Source organism: Mus caroli, unplaced genomic scaffold, assembly GCF_978045245.1.
Source record: "Mus caroli unplaced genomic scaffold, Mus_caroli_1 scaffold_12, whole genome shotgun sequence".
Taxonomy (NCBI): Eukaryota; Metazoa; Chordata; class Mammalia; order Rodentia; family Muridae; genus Mus; species Mus caroli.
In genome coordinates, this window is record NW_028227267.1 from 35,081,601 (window position 1) to 35,091,935 (window position 10,335).

At 42.6% G+C, this 10,335-nt stretch overlaps 1 pseudogene; it reads left to right on the plus strand.

The window, feature by feature from the left end:
• The first annotated feature begins 3,665 nt into the window (after positions 1–3,665).
• Positions 3,666–6,394, plus strand: LOC147001699 (diphosphoinositol polyphosphate phosphohydrolase NUDT4B pseudogene; annotated as a pseudogene).
• The last annotated feature ends 3,941 nt before the right edge of the window (positions 6,395–10,335 follow it).

The window sequence follows — 10,335 nt, forward strand, 5'->3', positions numbered from 1 at the left end:
TCAATTTGAATGGATCTATTATTTCAAAAGGGGCTCTCTTTGGCATTGATATCAGTGCCTTCTGCCTTCTTGACCTGGCTGTGCTGAGTGCATGGTAAAATGCCACCTACCCTCGCAGGTATAAGAGTGGAGAAATCATGCAAAAGCTTTCCAATTCGATTGTGTCATCTTTGGCTACCACCTTTGCTTATGGAACATCACTACAACAAGCCCCAAAGGTGTCTGGAGAGATGGTGGGGTACTAGGAAGTCCACTCTGTCTCTCTGCTAGTCGTATGAAGAGCCTTTATGGGGAACCAGAGAACATGGATAATGAAAAAGAAATAGTTATATTTTGGCTAGCTAATGATATCTGAGCTGGGAAAGCAATGGGGCAGGCATTACAATAAAATAGTATAGGGATGAATCCCTCCCTGTATTGGGTACAATAGGCCCAAAGTAAGAAGGAGGCCCATACACCTGTCCCTGAACTCTTCTGAGAGTTTTGTAGTGTTTCCGTTAAGGAACTCTCCTTTACTTGCATGAGACCAGAACTCTGAGGTTTGCATACACCATGAAGTTTCCTATGTATTCATAAATCATTCAGTGTTTATTGACAGCTTTTGGCTATGAATGCTCCGCTATAGTTTGACACAATTGAAAGGGCGTGCTATAATTGTTGGTTAAGTGCCTTGAAGAGCTTTTCAGCTACTCTTTTAGAAGTTTCAGACTAGTGGATATGCCCATAGAAGTTTTCATTAAAAACAAGCTTGGACTCTTATCATCCTCTAGCAGGACACATATCAGTGATGTTAGTTTCCCACAATTGACCATAGTTTGGCCCCTCATATGTTCCCACTTCTGGCAGAAGTATCTGTCTTTACATGTATTTTCCTGAAAAACTGACATATTGCTTAGAGGAACTGAGCCAGGCTGTTAAGTCCAGTTATACCATACCTTGTTATGAGCAACTTAGAAAATTGTGTGGATGCCAGTCCTGTAGTCTGGTGAAGGTTTGTTTCCAGAAACCTGCCCGTATTTCTTGGCAGAGTGATCCTTCCCTCAGGTGTCCACCACCAAACATTGGTTTCAGCTACCCTTTTGATATTTTTACACTCCCCTTGTTTATACTATAGATTCTCAGTCTGCAGTGGGTCACAGTATGTCACCAGAATGTCAGTAGAATCCACTGTTCTTTGTTTGTTTATTTGTTTGTTTCTTTCCAGACAGGGTTTCTCTATATTGCCTGGCTGTCCTGGAACTTACTCTGTAGACCAGGCTGGCCTCGAACTTAGAAATCTGCCTGCCTCTGCCTCCCAATTGCTGAGATTAAAGGCTCGAGCCACTATGCCAGGCTTCCACTGTTCTTCGGGACAATTTTTGGCCAGCCAACTCAGTGCCCTGATTACTTGTGTCCTCAATGGAGTAATTATCTGCTGAAGACCCTGTGTACCTGGTTCCAGGTTTAATGAAGATGTTCCATTCATGTAGAGCATTCCTCAGAATCGTTCATGGGATGTGGAGGTGTTCATTAGTTCTAGTCAGATCTGTATCTTCATGTTTCTTTTGTCATGCAATTATTAATGAGCTTCTGTGGGTCATCATCTGTCAAGATGGTGGCAGAATTGAAGACAATGTGTTTTTCAAACCAGACTCCAGGATAGTCCAAGAGTAGGCCCTTCACCCATGCATTGAACAGCCAGGGCTGTGGTGTTTCTTTGAGAAGAAACTTAACTGCATGGGGTGATGTAAGTATAAGATGCTGACCCAGAGGTAACTTATCTGCTTCTCTCAGTAGAATAGTTGTAGACACCACAGCTCTTAGACAAGAGGACCAGCCTGAGGATAAAGGATTCAATATCTGGACAGGTTGCAAATATTTTGTGATTCCATGAGCCTCAAATATGTAGTTCCACACTTTTTGCAAATTGAATCATTTCTGCATTCCTTGCATGGTACCTAGTAGATCAACATGAACGATCATTGTGATGTGTTCTTAGATTCTATTTTCGAGAATTTTATTGAGCATTTTTACATCAATATTTGTTATGGTTTGTCTATGCTCAATCCACTGAATAGCACTCATAGACACTGTGGCCCTGTTGGAGTAGATGTGTCACTGTTGGTGTGGGCAAGACCCTAAGTAACCCTTACTACCTGGAAGTTAGTGTTTGATTAGCTGCCTTCAGATGACGATGTAGGAATCTCAGATTCTCCTGTACCATTCCCTCCTGGATGCCACCATGTTCCCACCTTGATCATTTGGGATTGAACCTCTGAATCTGTAAGCCATCCCTATTCAAATGGAAGGGGAAGCTACAGAGGAGCCTCAAGAACCTCTTGGTACAACTAGGCATGAAGTTTGTTTAGCTGAGTCAGAGTGTTGTTCACAGTCATATCTACTATCTAAGCTCTGGAGAACCACCTGTCTTTGAGGGATAGAAGCTCCTGTGGGTATCAGGTGATGGAGAGTTAGAAACAGCTCTACTAAGTACTCAACCTGATACACAGAGTCATAAGAGGAGACACAGCTCATACACAGGTCTTAAGGGAAGGGCAAACTATCCAGAATCTGAGTACCCAAGGCTGTTTATTCAGATTAGACAAGACAACAGAAAAAAAAGGGGAGAACCTAGTAAGAGCCAATGGGAAGAATGTGGCCAGGTGCTCCTGGCGATCATGAACTCCTCTGAGATTTCCCACCAAATGTTAATGTGGATTATGAAAATAGAAAACGTTCACTTTGTTTTATTACATTTACCCTGTTAGAGTTGATAATCCATTCAGGGAGGCTGAGAAAGCGCTAAGATTTCCACCATTCTTGAAAGCCACTACTCTTCTTTAGGTCCCCAGAAGGTGGAGATTAACAATGAGTTGAGCAAACAGCGTCCTTGAAACATTTGGAGATCTGCTTCGGGTGGCAGATCTTGGAAGCAGCAGACTCAACCAGGAATCAGGAGTTTCTTAAGTATACCTGTCTGTTTCCATGGCTTGTTTCCCTGTGAGGTAGAACAAATTTCAGGGCCAGCTCTGTGTACACAGGAAAATCCAAGAGGTAATTTTGATTTGTTTGTCAGAAATCACAGTAACTGTGTAGGCAGCATGACAGTTATGTGATAAATTGAACTGAGTGTATCATCAAGCCTGGTGCATGTCCTCGATCTGTTATTACTCTTTGTGTGATTCATTCAGCTTCCTAAACAGTCTCAGTTATCCTGGTTGCTTGGTGTCTTTGAAATAGGGAAGCCTGGCATAGACAGTGCCTGAAAAGCCGTGCATTTCCAGCCAAAGTCATCATCATCAAGGAAATGCAAATCTAAAGTACTCTGAGATCTTACAGCCCTCAGAATGGCTAAGGTCAAAAAACAAAGGGATATCTCATGTTGATGAAATTGTGAGCCAAGGAGAACACAGTTGCTGGTGGGAGTGCAAATTTGTACTACTATATTGGAAATCAACTTGATGGTTTCTCTGAAAATTGTAAATATTTCTACCTCAGGACCCAGTTGAACCATTCCTTGGCATATATGTAAATGATGCTCCACCAAACTACAAGGGCACTTGCACACCTCTCTTCATAGCAGTACCTGGATTGAAGGTGGGAGGCACTCTAGGAAGAATTAGAAACCTAGGACAATGGAAACTCCCAGGAAACTTGGAGGGTGGCTGTAGCTAAGACTCTTAGAAATGGGGGATGTGGAGTCTGAACTGGCCATCTCCTGTAACCAGGCAAGTCTTCCAATGGAGGGACTGAAACAACAACCCAGCCACCAAACGTTAGACCCACAATTTTTCCTGTTTTTAAGATGTTCAAGATAAAAGATGAGGTAGAATTTGTGGAAAGGGCCAAATAATGAATAGCCCAGTTGAGACCCATGCCATGAGAGGGAACCCCCACCCCCACATAATTAACGATATTCTTCTATACTTGCAGACAGGGGTCTAGCATAACTATCATCAGAGAGAGACTTCACCCAGCAGCTCTGGAAACAGATAAAGAGGCTTGGGGAATTTGTGGAAGAGGCAGAGGAAGGGTTGAAGTAGCCACAGTGGTCAAGGACACCACAAGATAATCTACAGATTCAACTAATCTGAGCCCATAGTAACTCATAGAGACTGAACTGTGAACCAGAGACTATGTAAGGGATGGACCTAGGTCCTCTCCACATATGTAACAGTTTCATAGCTGGGTCTTCATGTGGCACTCCTAAAGTGGGAGCAGAGACTGTCTCTGACTGTATTGCCTTCCTTGGCATCCCCTTCTCCTGACTGCAATGCTTCATCTAGCCTGAAAAGGGGAAGATGCACCTAGGCTGACTGCAACGTGATATGAGAAGACTGGTTGTTATTCCTAGGAGGCCTCCTCTTTTCTGAGGGGAAGGGCAGGAAGAGTGGCCTGCAGGGGGCCACTGGAAAGAGGGATTGTGAAGGGAGGAGGGTGAAGCTAAGAACTGCATATAAATAAATAACTGATTAAACATTAAAACATTAATAATAATTTTAAATCCTTACTTTTTCATAGTGATGAGAAGTTAATAAATCTAATGGTAATGAAACAACTTGACTATAACATAGCAAACATGTTCAATTCCATTAGAAGACGCCATTTTTTTAAGAAACATTCCCCCTAGATTCACACATTTCTTAAGTTGTTGTTTCTGTTGCTATTGATGTTTTTTGTTTTAAATTAGATATTTTTTTATTTACATTTCATAGTTTTCCCTCTGAAAATCTCCTCTCACCCTCACCAATCCCCTGCTACCCAACCCACCCACTCCCATTCCTGGTCCTGGGATTCCTCCATACTGTGGCATAGACAATTCAAAGGACCAAGGGCCTATCCTCTGATTGATGACTAACTAGGCCATTCCCTAATACATATATAGCTAGAGCCACAAGTTCTACCATGTGTTTTCTTTGATTGTTGGTATAGTTCCAAGGAGCTCTGAAGGTACTGGTTAGTTCATATTGATGTTCCTCCTATTGGGCTTCAGTCCCCTTAAGCTCCCTGGGTACTTCTCTGGCTCTTTCACTGGGGACCTTGTGCTCCATCCAATGCATGACTGTGAGCATCCACTTCTGTATTTGCCTGGCAGTGGCTGAGCCTCGCAGAAGACAGCTATATCAGGCTCCTGTCAGCAGGCTCTTGTTGGCATCTGCCTAGTGACTGGGTTTGGTGATGGTTTATGGGGTGAGTCCCAGGAGGGGCAGTCTCTGGATGATCCTTCCTTCTGTCTCTGCTCTCAACTTTGTCTCTGTAACTCCCTGCATGGGCATTTTATTCCCCATTCTAAGGAGGAACAAAGTATCCACACTTTGGTCTTCCTTCTTCTTGAGGTTCATGTTTGTTGCAAATTGTATCTTGGGTATTCTAAGTTTCTGGCCAATATCCACTTATCAATGAGTAGGTCTCATGGAAGCTTTTGTTGTTTTTAAGGAGTTATTTTTTTTTTTCTACTAGCTTCATCACTCATATAAAATTTACAGGATTTAAAAATCCTAACTTGTTCTGCTTCTCTGCATGGTCCACACTTCTGCTTCTAATTATCTCTGTTTTGCTTGACCTAGCAGCCTAGTTCTTCCCTTGGCCAGGGAGGTGGGTGCAGCCAGGAGTGGTTAAGAGCAGCTGTGGGCTCCAAATAGAGCAGCAGGTGCTGGAGCAGAGGTGGTGCTTCCACCATCTCTCCCTGACTGCAGTAGCCTGTGTTCAGCCCCTCATCCCTGGAAGAGCTCATCCTTGCCATCCTTGTTAGCACTGCCTATGCTCCTCCCAGTGGCACCAGAGCACTGTGCTTTCTTTGGCACTACTTCCTGGTGAGGTGGCATAGGCCTGGTCCCCACACTGGAGTCCTGAGCATAAGCAGCAAGAGCCCAGGTCTAGGATGAAGTTCAAGACCAAACAGACACTGAATATACCCTCAAGGGCTTCAATAATGAACAGCCTGCCTGTGCTTCCACAGCAAGCAGGAGGAAGAGGTGCCTTTGGTGAGTAGCAGTAGTACCCAGAGCAATGGATTGTCCCAGGAGGAGGGTTGGAGACAGAGTAGGAGCCTGGCTGTGCTGCTGTGAGGGAGGTTTATGAAGAGGCTGGAGGTAAAGAAAAATTAGGCAGAGTCCTGGGAATATTTGAGCAGACTCAGCACTGGAAGCCCAGAATACATGTTTATGTTCTAACAGTCACTGAACTATTGGAAGGCTGGGAAGACTCTGACTATAGGAAGGAAGAGAGAGTGGTTCAAAGGAGATGTAATCAAGGTTCTTCAGTGACATTAGCCTGTCCACACAGAGTATCTAGAAAACTAGAGCTTGGGTGTTCTCCAACCAATGAAGAGTCCAGGGTCCCTTCCCTCCCAGATAACAATGCCTTGTTTGTGAGTGCTGCACAGCCCTCTGGGGTGCCTTCCAGTATAAAGTAGAGAATGGAAGCCCCTCCCATTATGCCATGCATATGTCACAAGGAGAGGTTCCTTTCTCTTTTCTTCTAACACCTCTGAGTGCTGCTGGCAAACTGTGCATTTGCTAGGCAGGGATTTCAAATAATTTTCATGTATTTCATCTGCTTTCAAGTCTTTTAAACTAAATAATAAAATAGCAAAAATATTTTTAAGATGCCAAAGGCATGTGGAAGTTTTTTAAAGCCTTCATTGTACTCCATTACTTTGTTTTTCATTTAATAAACTTTTTAATATTATCACTTTGGTCCACTTAACATTGTATGGTTTATTTTGACAGCTCACCTAGTTATTGTGTATATTATTTCCCTGAGTTTTTTCTTACAATATCAAATAGGCTCCAACTGTTTGTTGGGAATTAATGAAAAATTTGGGAATGTAAAGAAATATATCCACCCCAAAACGCAACAGAGTCCTGCTCTCCATTTGTAAACTACAGATTTGGGTTGTTTTTGTATGGGCCAGTAGCCTTTGACAAAGCACTTTAGCTTACTATTTCTGAGAACCTGTTCACAGGCAGAATTATGTTACAGTCAATGTACTAGGACCGGTTCCCCATGGACCCAGTGATTTGATGTGAAAGAGTGTGCTGTTTTTTTAGGGAAAACTGTCAGTACCTGCATGTGACTCAGCACAGCTCATCCTCAATTTCCAAAATTGTGTGTGTGTGTTTCAGGATACATGTGTGTTAGTGTGTGTATACATGTGTTTGTGTGATATATGTAGTCTATGTGAACATGTTGACTGTGAGGGATACACACATGTGTGAAATGTCCAGACAAGAAAAGAACATTAAGTGTCTTGTTCTGTTTCTCTCTGTCCTATTCCCTCCAGACTGTGTTAACTATCTGGGCCATTTTTTTGACTCTTCCTCTCTTAAACTGTCTTTTACTGTCCTCCATATATTGCCCTCATTGTATATATTCTTAGGATCTAATTGGTCCAAAAAAGATGAGCTATGCTTATGATGTGATTTGCGCATAGTTAGGGTGGGGAGTAGATCAAGGAAGTATGATGCATGGTGTGATTGCAGAGTAGATGAGATAGTTCTTGCAGAGACCTGAGTAGAAGGAAGGAGATGAGGATTGTTAGATAACAGATGTCAAATTACAATAAGAAAAAGAAATTAATTCTAGTACTTAACATTGTAGAAGGGAAAGTTCAGTTCCCAGAAACATATTACATTTGATGGAGAAATAAAGCAAAAATAGTTCCAAGCCTCCAAATGAGAAGATATGACAGGGTGGACAAATGAAAAGACACTTCAGAAAAAGCATCTTAGGAGAGAAACAGTTTGTTTAGCTTACAGTTTCATGTGACTGCCCAGCATTGCAGGAAGTCGTAACAGCTGGTGCTTGAGAGTACTGGTCACATCACACTGACATTGCAATGCAGAGACAAATGAACACAGATATGCTCACTAGCTTGCTTGAGTGCTTACTTGTGTTCAGCTCAATTCTCCACCTTTATGCATTTCAGGGCCTCCTCCCTGTCTAGGGAATATTGCCTCTGAGAGTGGGCTGTGGTTTTTGATATCATTTAATTTGACTAAGAGAACCAACCCCAAAGATATGCCCACAGGCCACCCATGGAAAAATCCCTTGTTGAGACTCTCCTCTGAGATTGACTCCAGGTTGTTTCCAACTGACAATTAAAGCTAATCTTCACAGACTTGGTTACAGCAAGTCCTTGTTTAAGAAAAACATTTCTATGTTACAGGTAAGCTGTTCCTTTAAAATAAACCAGAAACTAGTCAAGAGGTTTTATATTCTGACTATTTTGATGAATGTACTTTAAAATTCAACCCCCGGTTCTCTGTAATCCATAACTTGTTTGCAAAAGAGTATTTAGCAACTTTAAATCTATCTGATGAGATGAATATTTTCAGGGTCATATGGTAATGGTCATTATACCTAGGAGAAGAAAATTAAAGAGTGTGGAACAGCTTCTACCACAATACCAACCAACAAGAAAACATTAGGTCAAAATGAAAATGGGAGTTGAAAGCTCCCAATGAAAAGAAATGATAAGTGATTTGATAGTTGTACATTGTGTTCTTGTATTGAATCTTCACAGAGGATAAAGTTGTATGCCAATTAGAAAATCTTTAACATTGCCAACACTCTTGCTAGACAAACACCAAAGTGATCTTGGTTAAAACATATTTTCCTATATCCACTGCAGATATATAAAGAAGACATGTTCCCACAGTAGACAGCCAAAGTTGATCTCAGGGAAACAGGAGATCTGGGGTTCTCTAGTGTAGTATACTGTAGTGCCCTGTGGTGCAGTGTGCTGTGGTGAAGTGTAGTGTATTTTCCTGTAGTGTTTGTTGCTTGGTGTGCCTGAGGCCCTGGGCTCCCTCTCCAGTTTAGCCCATTTAGAGAAGCTGAAATTAGAATATCAATTGCCAGATCTTAGGACAGATGTTGGGAGGGTGATGGTGGTCTGGGAGTTGCAATCTAGGCTACCAAGAGATTACCTCTTCTATAGACATTTGGTGGGTTGCAATGGGTCAAATATCTCCAAGGAACTGCTAAAGAGTAATAGATAAGTTCTCAACATACAGAAAATAATGCGATAGATGCCTGAATTGATGGCTGTGCCAGATACCATCTTCTTCAGCAATGTGATCTTACCATTGACTTCCAGAAAGGAAGGGAGAGCAATGGCAGCAGTCTTTAATGATTGGGTAGTGTGTATGAGACTCAATGATGAGCAACCCCAAACAAGGTACCCCAAACTTGGCCCTGGGCTTTTCATTGGGTAGTATATTGTGTTCAGGGGGTGAATTGTCAGAGCATAATAGGGTATTTTCATTTAAACCTCCTTTATATGGGTTTGTGAATTATAAAGCTTCCTCAATTATAGGTTTCCTCATGGCCTTTCAAAAGTCTTCAGTCATTATCCCACCTCTATACTACTTCCTTGTCTTAGTGTGGTTTTGCTTTCTGCCTTGAATTGATGGCTGTGCCAGATACCATCTTCTTCAGCAATGTGGTCTTACCATTGACTTCCAAAAAGGAAGGAAGAGCAATGGCAGCAGTCTTTAATGATTGGGGAGTGTGTATGAGACTCAGTGATGAGCAAATCCAAACAAGATAACTCAAACTTGGACCTGGGCTTTTCATTGGGAAGTATATTATGTTCAGGGGAGGAATTGTCAGAGCATAATAGGGTATTTTCATTTAAACCTCCTTTATATGGGTTTGTGTATTATAAAGCTTCTTCAATTGTAGGTTTCCACATGGCCTTTCAAAAGACTTCAGTCAGTTATCCCACCTCTATACTACTTCCTTGTCTTAGTGTGGTTTTGCTTTCTGCCCTGAGGCACAGGTGTGGGAAACCCACTGGGCAGACCAAATGCAGACATGGTAGATTGTATTTATCCTAAGCCCACTGTCTGATATTGACCTGGATGGAAATGCAATTACACAACTTAGGGGGTAGAAGAATGTACCTTTGGGAATGGGAGGTGGAAGCTGGGGTTCCCTGACTCCTTAGAGTCCATTTGACAATGGAAACCACAGGCAAGAGTTGAGAATGGAGGTTCTGAATTCCATTGGCCTATGTTTAGGAGTTGTGGACAGGGACCCAGGAAATCCTGGACATACAGACAGTGCTGGGTTGCAGGGAGTTCACAGCAGGTTTGAGCCTGCTGGCCTGCAAAGAGACCAGGCCAAGGGGTCTCAGAATCTTGGACATGCAGGTACTGCTAGAAGTCACAGAGGAGCTGAGCATGGAGGAGGTCAGCAGACTGAGAACTAGCCTGGAAAACAGGGAATGGGGAATTCTGGGTTGGCTCAGAGGTGGCTAGTCCATGAGTATTGAGGGGCCTTCTGTTGGAGACTTAGATGGCAAGGCTCTGTAGGCAAAGGCTTTTTCTCTGTATAACCCACAGTTGG